At 39.3% G+C, this 18250-nt stretch overlaps 1 long non-coding RNA gene across 1 annotated transcript in view; it reads right to left on the bottom strand.

The window, feature by feature from the left end:
• Positions 1-234: 234 nt before the first annotated feature.
• The window catches only part of LOC102571974 (uncharacterized), a 357536-nt gene continuing 339520 nt past the window's right edge, over positions 235-18250 (bottom strand). The window contains exon 9 of the long non-coding RNA XR_009455298.1: positions 235-325. This is a non-coding gene — a long non-coding RNA (uncharacterized LOC102571974). The remainder of the gene's footprint in view (positions 326-18250) is intronic.

The following is an 18250-nucleotide window of genomic DNA, read 5'->3' as shown; positions in this document are numbered from 1 at the left end:
GGTGAATAAATCCTCACCAATTCCCTTCTGTGCCCCCGTGATGAACTTATAGGCAGCCACAAGGTCGCCTCTCAACCTTCTCTTGAGGAGGCTGAAAAGGTCCAGTTTCTCTAGTCTCTCCTCGTACTGAAAAGGTCCAGTTTCTCTAGTCTCTCCTCGTATTAGTCAACACGCTTAGTATCTAGATAAGTGGAGCAATGCTAATGAAGTATAAATGAGAAGCTACTCACAATGATTTTGAGCATGATTCCTTGCAGTAGTAGCACTGGCAGTAGTAGTACTGGCAACACAGTTGGTTTTATTCTCTTCCATGCAGAAGGAGATACTTCAGTGGAAAGACAGAAAGGAATGTAAGTTTCCTCAGAAATAGAATTTACGTGGATTAAACATGCCTTCTCTCTAAGCAAATACTGGTCAACTTAATCCCTTTTTCCAGATGCCCCCCCCCAAATTTGGTTAAAATCAGACAGAATCTGACATCTAGCAAGTACTGCGATGAATAAGTTACTGGAATTTTGCAGCCCTGGACCTATGACATCTCTTGTGCAACACGTATATCAGTTCCAGAATACCAATGACTGCACTCATAGCCTTTGGTTAGAGCAGCTGCAGACCTTTTCTGACTACAGTTATTTGCAGTTCCTGTAGGTTGTTATGCTCGTGTTGTTTGTACAGCAAACAAAATGTCCAAGCTTCTTCAAGCTTTCAGACCTAACTTTTAAAATTCAGACTGAATCACTTGAACTGACACCCTTGGATCTACAGGGAAGTTCACAATTAGAGAAAGAATAAGTGACAAAACTGTTGACTAATCATTACATTATTTCTCCTCATGCTTACAATAAGTGTTGAGTAAATCTTTTTGCGTTCCAGGGGAAAAGCTAGTTTTATGAATCTAAAACACCCCAGAGGGTTGGGGAGCATCTCCTTCTTTCTTTTCTTTTCTTTCCTTTAATCTTTCCCAAAGGCTTGGGATGTTAGACATTGTCTTTTGATTCTAGGGCTGATCCATTCTACCTGCTGCAAATCTGGCTCCTCGAGGAGATGGTCAATACCAAAGGGCCACGGTTCTTGGTTAAGGAAAGAATGGAGACTATTTATGAAACACCATGGATTTCTAACATTGCTATTACCTCCTCCCTCGAACCACTGCAGATGTTAGGAAGACAATGTTGGATACTGCATTGATTTTAAATAAAGCTATAATACCAGACTGTTATCCCTGGCCTACTACTGTGTTAATAGCAGGTATACGTGGCTCTGAGTTGTCCTGTAACATGGATCCGAAATAAAGCTGTTTTGAGATTCCCTGAGCTTCAGTATCTCAGACCCTTATAACTTTTATTACAATTTGAGGATTTTGCTTATTTCATGTGCATGTCTTTTGTTCTGTCATCTGCTCTGAGTTGTTCTCAAAAAATAATATCCACCAGGAAAGCATTCCTTGGGCTGCAATTTGCCTTAATAACATAGCTCTACTTGGCACATTCTTTTTTTGCTGATCATGTTGCTGCCTCTCTCAAGCGCTACAATACTAACAGCAGTTCAGCCTCACCTTGAGTACTGAAAAGGATCTAAAAATCGATTTTGTTGGTTATTACCATGGTGGCACAAGTGAACCTCACGTCCAGCACTGCGTGGGGTGTAATTTTTGCACATAGTGTTGTGTTTGTCCTTGCTAATGGGATACTATTGCCTCTACAAGCAGCGACAACACTTGGAAGTAAAGACTCCTGTGTTATCAGAGGAGTGAGATTGTACCACTTTATAACACAGGTGGACCAGCCTACCACGACTCTTCATGAAATTAGTTCATATACTTTACAACACAACTCCTTCCAAGTCTTGGCACATTATAATCTCAACCTAGCAAACGTTATATACATAAATGGTGTTAAACATGAGTAGTCCCAATGACGTTCTTGGGACAATTCAAGTGCTTTTAGGAAATAGGATTCTGTTTATTTTCACTGTAGATAAATAAGGCAGCATGAGAAAAAAATACTGACTCCATCAAAATTTATTTTCCAAGGACAATAATCCACACAATTCCAAATCTAAATTATTAAAAAAGTACAATAAAAGGTCACTTTGAAATGGACAATTAAGGTGTTTCATTTGCAGGATGGCCTTTTTAACCTTGCCACATTGCTTCTTTGTGGGTTTTTTTGGTAAAGAAACACTATCAAAATCGCCGTATTTCTAAGAATCATTTTGATTTTGCCCATTGCTACTGCCTAATGGAAAAACATTCCCAGCCAGTTCTATTGATTATGCCTCAGCTGTTCAGGATGAAGGAGATAATAGCTTTGAGAGCAACTAACATAGCTCAGCATGAGTAACATGCGTTACTGTGTGCTTTTATTTTTTAAGCAAAGTTATTTTGATTAAACAGTATAGTTAAATATGCCTTAACTCACCACTTACTATTAAATAATTTAAAACACATTTTTGAGATTTATAGTCTGCTACATGTAGCTATTACCCACACAAATGCGGAGCTCAGTTTGCTGTGAATTGAATGATATTGTGTACTGCTAGCTAATGGCAGTCAGTATCATTTCTAATTAAAAATATTTTTGTTTAAATATTCATTTTTATTTCTTTCTTACAGAAAGAAAAAAGAAACTAAATGCGATGTTTTCACAGGATCATAAATTTATACCCTTCCAATAGTATGGATATATGCAGAAAGAACATATTTTATGTATGCAAATGAAAATAAAGAGGAAAAAGGAGAAAAGGAAGATAACAAATACAAAAAATTCATCTATTGCTCACCTTCCAAAATTTCCTCAGCAAAATAAAGTAAACTCTTTTATGCGTTTGTTTCTGTATATGTCATACTTATAATGCATATATAAGCTGCACGGGTCTGACATGAAGCGACAAGACAAATACGTGTGCTCCACACATGGATTGTAGCTTTAATTTAATGACCTCAATACCTGACCTGATACATTCAGTTATCCCCCAACTTCTATTCTCCAAAACTCTTCCAGTGAAAAATTCAAGTTCAGTGGCTTAACAAGCTGGCACTTGGGGCAAATGTTATGGGAGAGCAGGGGGGGACGGGACACATGCAGGGTCTGAGAGTGGGAAGAGGGCAGGGTTCCCAAGGCAGGGGTGAAAGAGGGGGCACAGGGTAGCGGGGAGGGTCCAAGAGGAAGAGGACAGCAGGCGTACCCCATCAGGAACTTCTAGCCAGTCCTGGCTGAGCTGATGCCAATGTGGGTGCTCTGCCTGCCCAGGCTTAGTTGCTCTTAATACAGCAGCAGGGACTGCTTCAAAGTTCCTGCCAGGGCACAAACTCTGCAGGGGTGGAAGGCAATTCTGGTGCCCCTCCTAACTTGGCACCCAAGAAGGGTACCCTTCTCACCCAAACCTAGTTATGCTACTGTTTAAACTGGCAACAATGTTTTAAAACATATCTGCATTCTGCGTATTCTCAGGGGGTCTCAATCGGAGACAACCTAAAGATGTTAAGCTATTAATTATCACTTGTATTGTCAAAACACCCAGAAGTACCTGTCAGAACCCCATCGTATCACACACAAAATGTCATGCACCAGAAATGGCTTCTACCAGAAAAATGATCTGAAGCCAGCAGTTATTATACAAACAGGCAAACAGCAAGAGGGGAAGATGAGACAAGTCATACTAAGAACGGGTCTTAACAACGTTTTAAACCAGGTAGTTATGAGACAACAGATAAATCAACAAACATTTTCACCGAAGAACCAGACGGAGAACCCCTCTCTCAGGCAATCTGAGATTCATATTCACATACTCACCTGATCAATATGACTATGCTCCTCAAAAAACAAAAAAAGTACCAAATCCCACCTCTTCTCTACCCAGCCAAATTTTCTGTAGGAATTCCCCCAGGAGTGTTTCTTGAGGAGGAGACAATGGCTTTTTAGCTCTACTAAAGTTTTTATAGATTAGATGCCGGAGTGCTGCTTGTATCCAATTATCACTTGAAGATCTGCCAGTTCACATTTTGGAGGTTTTTCTTAAGCAAGACCTAACAGCCCTCCCAGAAATATTCTTAGTTACCAGTATTGCCGAGATTTTGACAGCCAAACACTCTCTGGCAAATACAAGCAGAAACAAAATAATTATAAATAATTTAAAAATAATTCTTCAAATCTTAAAAACTCTTCACACTTCAAATCTCCAGCCTGAGCTGTGAATAATTTATAGACCAGTACATAAAGACTTTGGTGGAAACCTGATTCTTATCCCCACTTTCTTATGCAGATTTTTCCACAGTCTCCACAAACACCTCCTTATGCTACTTCTGGCATTAAGTAACAGGTGCAATCCATGATTTATTTAGCTAGTAAGCTTTCCATTTTGTCCCAGTCTTGTCACCAGCTAGGTATCAGATTGAAATGCAGTATAATCAAATGGTTCATGGAATGACCAAAGCAAATGTTTCTATTCAGTTCAATGAGCAGGGAAGTTAAGAAGCAAAAGGAAAATGATTTATTAAGAGTGGACTTTCTGAATATAAGCACAGAGTTCAGCATCATAATAGCTACAGAAGTCTAGTTAGCTGCTGTACTCCTAAATGTCTTGTTTCTCTCCACTCCCACCCACACCCTGTAATCTAACCAGCTCCCCATTGAACTGTCCTTGTGGGCTGTATTTTCTCCATATGGTTGGCTGCTTCAGTTCCTGTTGACACGATTGCTTCTTTCTGCTGGGATTTTTACTGTGTTATTACTGATCTTAGGGTTTCTTGTGGGTAGTCAGCTTTTTATTATTTTAAATCCAAATATGCTAATAAAATAAATATGTTAGCAACTGCCCCTTGTGAAAAGAAACTGCATTTGGATTGGTTTATGCAGGGCTTTCCGCTTTAAAGGACTGTATGATTCATGCTATTCATTCGTGGTCCACACAAGTTCATATTCTGTGGCATAAAATGTACCATTGTCTCTGTACCTTTGAGAGGGGTGTATTCTGCTGGACTTTGGAATAATAATTTTAAAGAAGCTACAGTTACAAATAGCTTGAAGGGATGGATCCTACATGGTATTAGGCACCCTTGTGCTGATATCACGATGAACTAACACCAAACACTGAAGAAACACTCAGCACCTTGCAAGGATACTGTCCTAGAAGAGCTCAAATTACTTCTCCACCTTCTTCCAGTTACTGTGAGAGTTACATTTGGCTAATCTTCCTTCATAACACATCCAAAAGAACTGAAATGTTTTTCTGTTCAACTTCCTGAGTGTAGCAACATTGTTCTTATAATGAAACCACAAGAAACTATGCAGCAGTTTTGAACAACAATGTTAAATCCTCAAGGACAAAGGATTTCTGCAGCTCTTCATACTGAAACCAAGTCCTTAACTCACCCAGCGTAATGATGCTGATTGGTTCATTTGTTCTGAATTAATTTAAAACAGCCTTAAGAAGACACCTTCTGCCTGTTAGGCACCCAGCCAATATCCTTTTCCCTTCATGCTGGCACTTGCTACACCAAATTTATGTCTAAGGCTCCAGCTCCCTTGCACAAAAAAAAAAAAAAAAAAAAGGTGTATTTTTGCAATTGTAGTAGAAACTAGTTTTTACCTCAGTGTAACCAACTGAAGCAAACTGTGAGCACCTGTTTGGAAGGAGGGGGAATAGAGTTGGCCTGAACTATCCACATCAAAATAAATGCTCTCTGGGCTTTGCCTCTATTGGGATTTTACACTGAGATTTCTATCTCAATGTACAAAATACGGCTTTTTTCAGTGAAGACAAAACCTAAGACTGCTTCAAAGAAACCTGTTCCAAAGTGCTCAGAGCCATCACTTCATAATGGAGTTTTAATCCCCTGTGCCGCAATCGCTGCAATGCAACTCTTTTAAGCAACCTTAGAGGTAAGATGGAATAAAGAGTCACAGTAGAAAGGTCAGGGTCAGCCTGGGAGGTGAAAATGGAGGCCTCATGGTCAATATGTGGGCAGCTGTAATTTCAAACATGATTTCAGCATACCCTAGTGTCCCTTTTTTATGATTAACAGAGATCACCTCCACAGACTGCAGCACAGCAAATTATTTCTGCTGTATTTAAAGTTGTATCTTGGTTACTTCATTTGGTTTTGCCAAAAAGGGAGATGGCCTCAGGACAAATTCTTTCCTACTTTAAGAGTCCTGATTCTCTCCACTAAGCACCTGCTGACCTGTTTGGAAGGATAAATGCCTATTCACTAATGTCTGGGGAGTCTAGAGGCACTGTACAGTACTTCAGCCATCACTACTTGGTTTTGGGATGCAGACATGCTTGACATGCATACCCTTCCCGTCCTCACTTTATTCATGACATGTATGCCTTTCCCATCCTAGTTTCAACTGGAAGACACTAAATTTTGATGCAGTATCTCAAATGTTGGTTTTTTTCAGATGCCACCTTTTTCTCTCCATTCCCAGCTGTGGATTGAATGACAAACAACCCCAGTGGTAAACTATGAAAAGTTGCCACCAAAATGCAGTGCATTATATCTATTTGGCTGGGGTGATGAGATCCTGGCACCCATTCCTGCCATGGCAGGGGGTCGGACCTGATGATCTGTTTAGGTCCCTTCCGACCCTAAGTACTATGATACCTGCTTTATGCCAGAAACTTTTTCTTCTGGGTTCCTTAAATCTCCTTTTTGTATCTCAAGTGTTATTTTTAAATAGACCCATCTTGTGGAATAATGACCCCTGATTCTGAGTTATCCACAACAATCAAGAAAATCAAATAAGAAAGCACACTTCAAAGAACTTAAGGTGTGGATGCTACATCATGGCTAGACAGTCTGGTAAGCGGCATGCATATCACTCTCTCTCTGAGTGTTCATCTACTTCAGGACTATAACTGAACTCAATGTTCCCAGCAAGTACATAGTGCCTACGTAACTAATACCAGTGTTAGATATGTCCGAATAGATGCTGATGAACTAAAAGCCAATTGGGAAGGAGATTGAGCTTTCAGAGAGAAGGACTATAAGTTGTACCTCTTGCATATTTAATTTAGATTAATAAACTTATTGCAGTCCTTTTCATTTCTAAAGCACAGCACTGACTTGCATGAAGTATTAATACAGGTTTCCCCAATACAAATGCTGTAGCAAGGAAAAATTGCATACCTGCTAAGAAATCTTGCTGAATTCACCGAGTCAATAGAAGAATGTAATGATGCTGCCATTTTGTTTAAATGTACTTGTCTTGTGTTCATTTTTAAATCCTCAAACTATTTTTGGCTCTGAATCAGATATTGTCCCTGCTTGTCATATTTCATTTTTAACATGAAAATTACAAGAACTACACCAGGATCTAAACAACATTTTTGACAAATAATGGCTGTCCTGTAGGCCCTGATGCAGTTAGAGACCTTGAGCACAGGTCTAAACTTAAGCATCATAGCTGTTCCATTGTCTTCAATGGGACTAAGGCATCTGAAGTTAGACATGTACATAACTGTTTTGTTGGATCTGGGCCATGCTTCCTGCAGACTTTTTAATTGTTCTCATTCTAAAAAGTTCTTAAATGGCCCTGATGATTTTGTTCCTATATTTATAAGAGATTCCAAACTTTATGACTAACCATAACTTTATACTCACTGGCACCAAGACATACAGTGCATCAATTTTCTTTCATTTTTGTTTCTCCAACACTATGGCAAACACAACACTATAAATGTGACATGACTAAATGATGAAACAGCAGCTTCCTGCTGAAATTTTAAAGTGAGATAGACATTGTTTTAGCTGAGGAAGCCATTTAGATACCAGCTGTTCCCACTGAAAAGATGTGGCAGCCATCAGCAGAAATAAGAAATGCTCTCTCTGTACATATTGAAATGAGTTTTATTTCCCTTTCCTCTCTGTTTTCTACTCCTACTGGTGAAAAAGACCAAATCTATTTCACCCTTATATTTCATAGCAAAAACAAATATTTAAATGGCAGGCACCAGTATCTTAGCACCCCATTTTATACTCAGGCATGATTTTAGATCTTGCTACAGAGCAGAACAGAAATCTTCGGCATAGTAATAAACCAATCTGCAGCTGCAGCTGATGTTAAAGGAGAAGCTTCTGTGTGTCTATCAAAATCACTTTTCTATATATTTTTTGATGTTAGGTGGCATTTACATTTCCTTATCTAAGGAGAGGACAATGATATCTGATACCCCTGTATGTAAGCCAAGGTAAATATTGACATATTAATAGTGACCCCTGTAAATTATTTTTCACTGAATGTGAGCTAGAGTATTGTGATTAATACTTACTATTCAAATCATACATCCTAAGATATCAGAACCCAATAACAAAAATGTTACAGTATGAAAAACACCATAAAGTAGATATTAACATACCCTGTATATCACTGTATCTATTCAGGACAAATTTTTCTAATGAATATGACAGGTTATTTGTTGTGTTTTGCATCCAAAGAGAAGGTTATGATGCTGATAAAACTAACGTCTGTCCTTGGGGACAGTATAAACTGCATCATACCATATTAAAGATTTTGCTTCTTTTGCCATAGGCAATCAATTCTAAAAATTTGATTAAGAAAACATTGCATTAGTGTTGTATTCTCAAGCTGCCTCTTATTATCATTTTCTTGTAGCTTACTCTAATGACAATCAGTATCAACTCTCATTATTCTAAGTAAAGAGTATAGTCATTTTCTTCCTAATGATTGAAGTGAAATGTATCTATGGGGACCATTTTTAGTTTACTCTCTCTTACACTGTAATATTTTCATTGTTAATACTTGATAGAATGAACTTGCAGTCTAAAATATCTCCTTGCATTTAATTTTAAACATGAATATTATTTTAGTCAAATCCTGATTATGATGATATGTGCTAATTTCCTACAGGCATGAATACAGCTAACAATCTATACTTGGCACATTGAGATGCACTGAAAATGTTCAGAGTAAGCTGAACACATACAATGCAGTTCATCCTGGGACCTACTGGAAGCAATGAATTACCTTTCACTACTAACCTGTGAAACAGATAAATTTCAGAAAACTAGATCCAAGAAAGGTTACTTGGAGTTGCCCAAGGCTAACTTACATATTTAACAAAAAACCAAGAAATATAATAAAGATTGCTAAAAATGTTGGAGCAAGGACCACCTTTCCATTCTACGTTTGTACAGCACTGAGCATAGCTGTCCTTGACCAAAGCTGGAACTCCTGGGTGCATAATTAACAAGCAAGGAAGAACTTGGTTCCTGCTCCTTTAGTTGAAATGCAGACTGCCAAGCCAATGAGAGGTAAAGGCCGCCGGTACAAAATGGCGCACTCCTAAAATGGTATCCAGGCCCCTACACAAGTGCCCTGGTCTTCAAAAGACCTCAGCATTTTATCCAAATTGCCCAAAGGTATGGAAGAGCCAGGGGGTGGAGGGGAAGGGGCTTTCATATGTGCTATGGTTTGGCAGTAAGACTCCTTAATTTCAAATGCAATGGATGTCTAATCAGTGCCTATCTGCATCTTTAAATTAGCAATTAAAATAACTTAAGACACCTGAATGGAGACTTAAAAGCTTAGATGTGGATTGCTTTTTCTCTTGATGCTGTTGCCCACCTTGCTTAAATCAGTAGCCAATATTTGCAAGCTTACAACCTTGGCTCTGAGACGAAATTGATGATGTGAGTCAGGGAAGTCTTTGGTGCAATCCTATTTATTTGCAGAGAATGTACTCACAGTTCTGTTTCCCTGAATGCAATAGGAAATAGCAGCAGCAGGCAGTTTCCTTTATCACAATATCCAAGCCTCCCTTTCAGCCAGTACCCTGCCTCTGGGAGGTCTGCTGCTGCTTCGTCTAAGCATTAAACTCATGAATCTCTTTCTTCACTTCTTGGTAGCTTTCTCCTGCTTTCTCACTCTGACACAAAGGCACAGGCACAGCTGCAACCAATCAATGCCACAACCCTTTGAATGTGACCTAATGCCTTAGTTGGTAGCTTCCATTTATCTCCAGCTATCTTACTCCATAAAGGTACTTAATTCCCTTTACACCATTTAGCCCAAGCATAGGGTGGATAGCATGGCCATCAGTTTTAACTAAGCCTGCAATGGCTTTATGCATCAGAAATATGCTTGATGGGAACTGTTAATATCTTCTAGCATCACAATATAACTTGGCCCAACATCAGAGATGTTCTACAACACCTCTTGCCATTCTCTGAGCTCTGATCCATACTGCTAGTATTTAAATCAAAAGAAACATCTAGCTTCTTTGAGCAAACAAATTGCAGTGTGTAAAGGCATTAAGGAGTCCATAGTTGTCAGTTTTGTATACAGGGAGGCCACTAAAGGTTTGTTTAAATAGTTTAGGACCTTTGTGCCTTATGGGTTTATTATTATTAGACATGTTTAATTTCTAGCATAAAGCTAATATTATATATACTGTGGGTCCTGATAACACATCTGAGTCAAGTGCACTTAACTCCAGCACTGGGAAGTAGAGCAGTGTGTAGCTCCTGGCTGTACGTACAACAAAGGAGTGAAGAGGATCAGGCTAAACAAGAACATCGAAAAGGTGTGGATTGAATGACAAACAACCACAGTGCTCATCTATGAAAAGATGCCACCAAAATGCAGTGTATTATCTGCTTTATGCTAGATTAAATTTATAAGGAATAGATTTTAAGGATCTAACCCAAAAAAAGATTTGGGGATCTCTAGCTTAAGGAAAGTTTCTATAAAACCCTCAGCCTACAAAATTAATGTTGATTCTTATCAACAGTGGAAATGTATATCTTTATCCATCATAATACCACAGGAAAAAATAAAAAGATGATTCCTTTCCCCATGAGTTTTGGGAAAATATTTACAATCTTAGCCCATTCAGATTTAGAAATCTGAATAATTCTTTTCACTCCAAGTAAAATCAGATGACATTGAGCAAGGCCGAACGAGACTTGGGGGTCATGAGAGACGAGATGCACATGAGCTACCAATGCGATGTCACAACTGGTAAAGCAAACCAAATTCTGGTTTGCATCCATAGATGTTTCTCAAGTAAATCTCAGGATGTTATCATCCTACTGTACTCAGCCTTGATGGGGCTGCAGCTGGAGTACAGCATCCAATTCTGGGCTCCACAATTCAAAAAGAATGTGAAGAAGCTTGAGAGAGTCCAGAGAAGAGCCATGTGCATGATCAGAGGGCAAGAAAACAGGCCTTATGAAGAGAGGCTGAGAGCCATAGGTCTCTTCAGGCTGGAAAAGCACAGGCTCAGGGGGGATTTGGTGGCAGCCTATAAGTACATTGGGGGTGTGCATCAGGATCTGGGGGAACATCTCTTGACCAGGGCACCCCAAGGGATGATAAGGACCAACAGTCACAAACTCCTCCAAGACCATTTTAGGTTGGACATAAGGAAAAACTTCTTTACCATCTGTGACAGCTGTATGTGTTATAGGGTTTGCTACCCCTGCTCTGAGCTTGTCTGCCTACAGGCGGCGACAGGGTGGACCTCGATTTTGGGTTACCTGGTTTGCCAGGAAGTTGGTCTTATGTTTTCTCGCCTGCCACAACTTTGATGAAATATATTCCCAGGTTGCACTGCCCACGGTGATCCTGCCTAGTCTTGATTCCTGTTTTTTTCTGTCTCCAGCAGCAGCCCTGCCGGGCCCCCATGCTGTGAGCTTTGTCTCACTCCTTCACACTGTCTGAGGCCCCAAGGCCTGGAATAGACTCCTTCCAGAGGTGGTGCAAGCACCTACACTGGACTCCTTTAAGAAGCTTTTGGACACTTATCTTGCTGGGATCCTTTGATCCTAGCTGACTTCCTGCCCCTGGGGCAGGGGGCTGGACTAGATGATCTCCAGAAGTCCCTTCCAGCCCTAATGTGTATGAATCTATGAATGTTAGTAAAAGGAAAAAATGAGTTTCAGAACAACAATATATTTATATAAAGTGCAGAGTAACATGCAAGAATTCACCATGGGTTACCTGCAAGTGAGATCCCAATCCAATGCCCATTAAGTTTAATGGAAAGAGTCCTATTTATTTTTCTGAACACTGGATCAGACTTTCAGGGCAACATCCTCTCCTGATATCACAACACATCCATACTCAAGAGAAGTAGGACACTTATCACTATTTAATATCACCGTTTCAATCAAATGGATGAAACTGCTTAAAGTAATATCAGTGGAAGCAGGATCAGGCCTACAATGCATGCAGACTAACAATTCACGTAACTTTGTATTTTTCTGGTTTTGAAATTGTGTTAATTTTAATTTTAAAGCCACGTCTATCAACTGGCCAGTTAGACATCTGGAAATCAATAAGTGGAGCAGGGACAGAATCAGAGTTGTATGGAAAGATTTTTGTATCACTTGTATTGTGTCTCAAATGAGACTCTAATTTGGTTTTAATAAAAACTAATTGAAAGTAATTTAATACCAATTGATTGTTAAGGGGATACATTTTGCACTTTATCAAGTCTATAGGAATGCTGTATAATTAACTCAAAACTGCACAGGCAGTAATGTAATTATATTCTTAGGAACTTTAAACTTCTAAGCAATGTTTAAACAGTTAATTAAAATTTTAAAAGATAATGCTATATTATATGTCTATAATGTTAATTGCTAAAATACTAATCAATATTTGTTAAGTAATCCAATTAATTGAGTAATCTAATTTCCAGTAGCTCTGAAGCTATATAAATATAGCTTTATATATATAGCTACCAATCTAAATTAATATCCAGTTACTTTTTATAACATAAATTAATAATCAATTACATATTAAAGTCATTGCAGGCATTTATTAGTGATAGACAAGGGATCAACTAGATACCAACCAATTCTTACTTTTTTTGGTTTTTCAATACATTTTTCAAGAACATAATACGCAGTTAATCTCCCTGTAAACAATACATAGTTAATAATACCTCTGAATACAACCCAGTCATTGAATCAGAGGTACTTCTTTCTATTTATTTTATGTATGCAGGATTGTGCATATGTAAAGTCATGAGGGGACATTTCATGTGACCTTTCAATAAACATGTGCTGTCTTGGAGCACTAAAAATGGATTCCTTTCAAGTAAAAGAAGACCTGGATCCACAGATGTTGTGAAATCAATGTGAGTGCAAATTCCCAGAATTATACCATACAGCTTTATGAAGAGTCTTCTCTACTGTAAATGTCCAACTCCTGTAAACCTTTGCCACCAGGCTCTTTTAACTTATACTGGGCAACCAATCTGATGCAGACTGGGGTGAGAATTCAAGAACCAGTCTGTCGCACGCTAGTCATCAAAGAGTCTGTCCCAGCACCTTTCTTATCTCCTTTCTTTTACAAAAATCTGTCTAGAGGGGAAAGTTTGGGTGTGCGCTACAAGCTATATCCTAAAATGATATGCTGTCTTGTGTCATCTAACAGACTCTGTCACTAGTAATGCCAAGTATTTTCATGGTTAAAATGGGAAATCAACATAATGATCATTACAATAAGGGATGTTACCATGTTTTTATTTTTAACTGCATTTTTCTAAGCTCTTTTCTAAGCTCACTGGAGCAAGAACTGTAATATCCAGTTATCAGTACACTACTGACAATCTTTTAGGGCTCTGGATAGTACAGCACCCCATTGCTTTTTATGATACATAATGGGAGTGGAAGAATAAGACCATGGGGATCTATCTGAAGCATCCACACTGAAATACTGTATGTAGAGACACATGAATGAAAAAAGGAGCACAGTGGGAGATGAAATTCTGCATCTGAGCACTCGTTTCATAGTACTAGCCTTGGTTTTATCATCCACATACTTATTGAAACCATGATGGTGCAAATGCAATACTCAAGACCCGACTGCACAGATTATACCAAAGGTCACAGGCTCTGCCTATGGATAATGGCCAGCGTTTGTGGCTAAAACGCAGGAAATGGGTACTCATGATAGCAAGGCTCCAGCAGCCTGAAATTCACCAATTTGGTTCTGCTGCTTCCGCAGGCTGGAACAAGGCCTTACCTTTCAGGATGCCAAATAATCTTGACAGAGATCAAAGATGCCCCAAAAACTTTTCCAAATCAGTCTTAGCACAAACTACTTTTAATTTTTATTTAGAAAATTGGATACTTAAAAGTGAAGCTTCTTTCTATCCCTGAGGCATGTTCCAGGAAGGTAAGCTATATTAAACTGATTGCTATAATGTCTGGGCTTATTGATTTTTTTTTTTAGTTGGCATGAAATGTCCACAAGGCTCAAAAAACTCAAGAAGGGTGGAAAATAAAATGGGAAGTAAAAAATGTGCCGAAGTGCAGCATTTAACACTGTCTACAGTCTAAGACATTTCGAAGTGCTTGTTCTCCACATTGTGTCAGAACTACGGCTCTTTCTTTGACAGCCTTTTTTAAAAAGTGTGTGACAGTTTTAACTGTAAGCAACACTGAAGGACAGGAACTTGATTCCATCATTTCATGGTTGTCAGCTCCACAGACAGGAAGGTATATCTTAGGACAACACACTTCTCAGCAGCTGCTTTCATGAATAAGAACACACTTCCATCATTAGTCATTTAACCTATATAATGTGACAACAAAATTTATTGCAGCAGCTAAGAGATTTGTGGCATTACTAAGAATCCAAAATTGTTCTTTATATAATTTGCATCTGTTGAGTGCTTCAAGGAGACAATGTATTTGAACATCAATTATATTTGTCCTACTCCTACTTGACTAACCCGATAAAGTATTTAGACATGATCAGTTTAGAGGTTTTAGACCCACCATCTTATGAGGAGCAACCAAGGACTTAATTACAGCACTGAGAAGCTTAGCACTTCTTGGACGGGAGAATATTTACACTCCCCAGTTAGTCATGGAAAGGTAGGGATACCCTTACCATAACTTTGGGAGTAGCCAGTGATCCACCTATACTCAATTTATCCCATTCAGCTGCGAGGCGGAAACCACTCCTCATGCCATCCCTAAAATGTGCACTCTAGGCCATGACCAACAGTGGTAGCTTTCCCCACACCTTGTTCACCTTCTCGCTAGGAACCGGCTTATGGCTTGCTGGCATGCAGGGCTTCCTACCTACGGTTTCTGCACACTTGTGTACAGCTGGCATGATTCAAAACTGAAACATTCTCTAGTTCCAAAATGCTTTGTCTGACCATTAATATAAAGACATAAAACATATATCAGTATGCCCTATGGCTTGATTCTTTCTTAGGAACACACCCACTGAAGTCAAAGAGACTTGCCTTAGCAAGTCCTGAGTAAGGACCACAAACTGGACACTAGGGACACCTATACACTAGCAGTGAGGCTGATCTGATGTGCTGTAATTACAGCACAGTGACAAATGACATAAATTGCCTTCTGCAGTAATTACCGCGCTCCAGCAGACTCCAGCATCTCGTGTATCAGGTCCCCAAGCTGAAAAATGGCAGCAAGGGTGCTTTAACTAAAGCTTTTTCAATGAGTTTTAGTTAAAGCACCCCCACCGCCATTTTTCAGTGCAGAGACTCCGATACATGAGACACGCCAGGCACTTTAATTAGACTGGCTCTTGGAGCCGGTCTAATTAAACTGCACCCCCCACACTCACAGAGCACATGTATGAATACCCTATAGCGCTAAAAAATAACGATTAAAGTTTATAGACTTGTAACTATTAACCTAGGGGCCTCATGGCATTCATCATGAACTTATGACAACCTGCTGCAGACAGACAAAGCACTTTGAGATTTTCAGACTCGACAGTCGTCAAATGAAATAATTGAAGAAAAATTTAATCTCCTCAGATTGCTGACATTTCCTAGACTTCCAGCCAGATGAATGTAAAGGAAGTGATAAAGCACTGCATATGCAGAAACAGGGATGGATTCTCAAAAACAAATTTCCCAATTTGGTATCCACAAGTTTTTTTGCACAAATATTTGCACACAAAAAATGCATTTTTTTTTTTGCCCCTGCTAACTGGTTTGGGGGATTTTGTGGTTTTTTTGGCCCAGCTAACCATCTAACCATTCAGTCTATAAAGTACAAAAATAGGGTTGTTTTGTGGAAATCTTTGTAGGTGCAAATTTAAACACAAGATTGAAGCCATTTCCAAAGAATGGTACTACCTATATTTAGTATCCCAAGGATTAAGATGGAGAGTTTCAAGGAAACAACAGAGAATTTAGGAAGATAGCTCTCAGTAGCTTTCTGGGGCTGATGGTCCCTTAACTCTGACTTGAACCGATGAAAATTTTCTCCTAAGTTTCACACAGAGCATGAGATACTGCAAAGCTTTTTGAGGGTCTAATACCAATACTGTGTATATTTCTCAGAAACAAAAGAACAATCTGTGGAGACACAAAAGACAATTTATGTCACTTGTCACAGCAATTTTGGCTGTCTTTCAACTTGATTTAGTTGCTCCACCTCACTTTACTATGGCTTGAATATTCCTCTATCTCCTGAATCAACCAACCTCAGAAAGATAGAAAAAGTCTAAAAAAGGTATTTATTCTGGCCATATAAGCAAGAATAATTTCCAGCCAACTTCATTTCAAACAGCTTCAAAAACAGGCCCCAATGAGGTATACTGGCTGCACACTGGCAGGCTCGCAAGGCTCAGCAAAGGAAAAGATTTCAATCATTCACAGAATGACACAATCATCCTCACTACACAGGGTTTGAACTCTGCAATGCCCCATCCAGAGCATTGATGCCATTATCAAACACCTCTCACACTGCAATGTCAAAGTTGTGGTCCCAGGTGATTTCCTTTTTCACCCACTGCCTGTAAAGAAAATGGGCCCAGGGCCGAGCTGAAGTAGTAACCATGGATGACTTAATGTTTCTGAATTCCAGAGAGCATGCAAATAAATCCAACATCTTTCACATAAACCATGAGAATGAGTAGTTGCTTTTATTGGAAATCAGAGCTCCTTTATGTGAGGGACAGCATAAGCAACTCAAGTGGCTTTCTAAAGTTTTTTTCTGATATTCTTAATGGCATTATGCTGTCCAATACTCCTCATCCTAAGTGCTTCATAAAACATAAGGACCTGAAGTAAATACCTTCATGAGGCATTATGTTGTTACTCAGTGACAAAAACACTGGTTCTGGCAGCCTATATAATAATGTCATTTCCAATTTGCATTTCATATTTTGTCACTCAAAACAATGTACTTAGACCCAAGGCATTTTATCGAGAACAGGTTTGCAGGAATTCATTTAGTCCCGTCTCAGGCACGTTACAGGTAGAGCACACTTTATTGTTCACACACGCCTCCAGATTTAAAAAATTACAAAACATGACTTATGTAACTGTAATACCAAATTTCTGCACCATGAACAGAATATTTTTAGAATGATGTTGGCTACTGCATCGGAAGTAGGGATCTGTCAGTTATCATTGATTCACTTGCTTGTTCATCATTAATTCAAGACGAAGGACAGCCCATTGGATTGGGCATTAAGCTAGGCTGTGAGAGCCCTGGCTTCAATTTTGCCTTGTCACAGAAACCCTGGTGGATGCTGAGCAAGGCACTTAGAGGCAAAGAAAGATGTGGATCCCTGGCCCCTAGAGTGGAACCCAGATGTCTGATGTTTGCATTCAGGCTTCCTGTGCTGTGCATGGAAAGCATGAGGCACTTCAGCATGGGATCAAGGACAGTCAGTGCACTTACTAGGGAGACATAAAGGCAATACACTTGGTATGGAGAGATCTAGAGCTACCCAATAGGAAACCCAAGGACAGGGGTGTTTTCTCCCCCTTCCTGAAGCTGTGGCAAGATGCATAACAGAATTTGAATTTCACTGGGCCAGGAAAAGAACGTAAAAGGACAGTTCCATGCCAGTTGGCTAAAGCTTGCACCAGACAGGGGAACTACTAGATACTAGGGCCTGTTCCAAGGACTGCTTATGTTAACCAATAACTATCCAGCCATCCTTCAGGCATAGCTCTGAGCACACACATTAACACCTCCCCCCACCCTCCAGCTGAGTGCCTTAAACAATAAGCTAAAAGGTCACACTCATGTTCACACTCACTTTATCTTTCTTTGGGGCCCAACAGATATTTTACTAGTCCAAGAAACTGGGATCAGCTCCAGCTAGGAAGCTAAGAGCTTACCTATCATGGAAGTTCAACAATTTGTACTTATGTTTCTCCTCTGGGAGGAGTTCAAATCTCCACGGTCAGTAGAGAGAACTGCATTTGCATTATTCTGAACAAATGCCCTAACCATAAAACTATTCTGTAAAAACAGTTACCACAA

This window comes from Alligator mississippiensis, chromosome 10, assembly GCF_030867095.1.
Source record: "Alligator mississippiensis isolate rAllMis1 chromosome 10, rAllMis1, whole genome shotgun sequence".
Classification (NCBI taxonomy): domain Eukaryota; kingdom Metazoa; phylum Chordata; order Crocodylia; family Alligatoridae; genus Alligator; species Alligator mississippiensis.
This window is presented reverse-complemented; position numbering and strand designations above follow the sequence as displayed.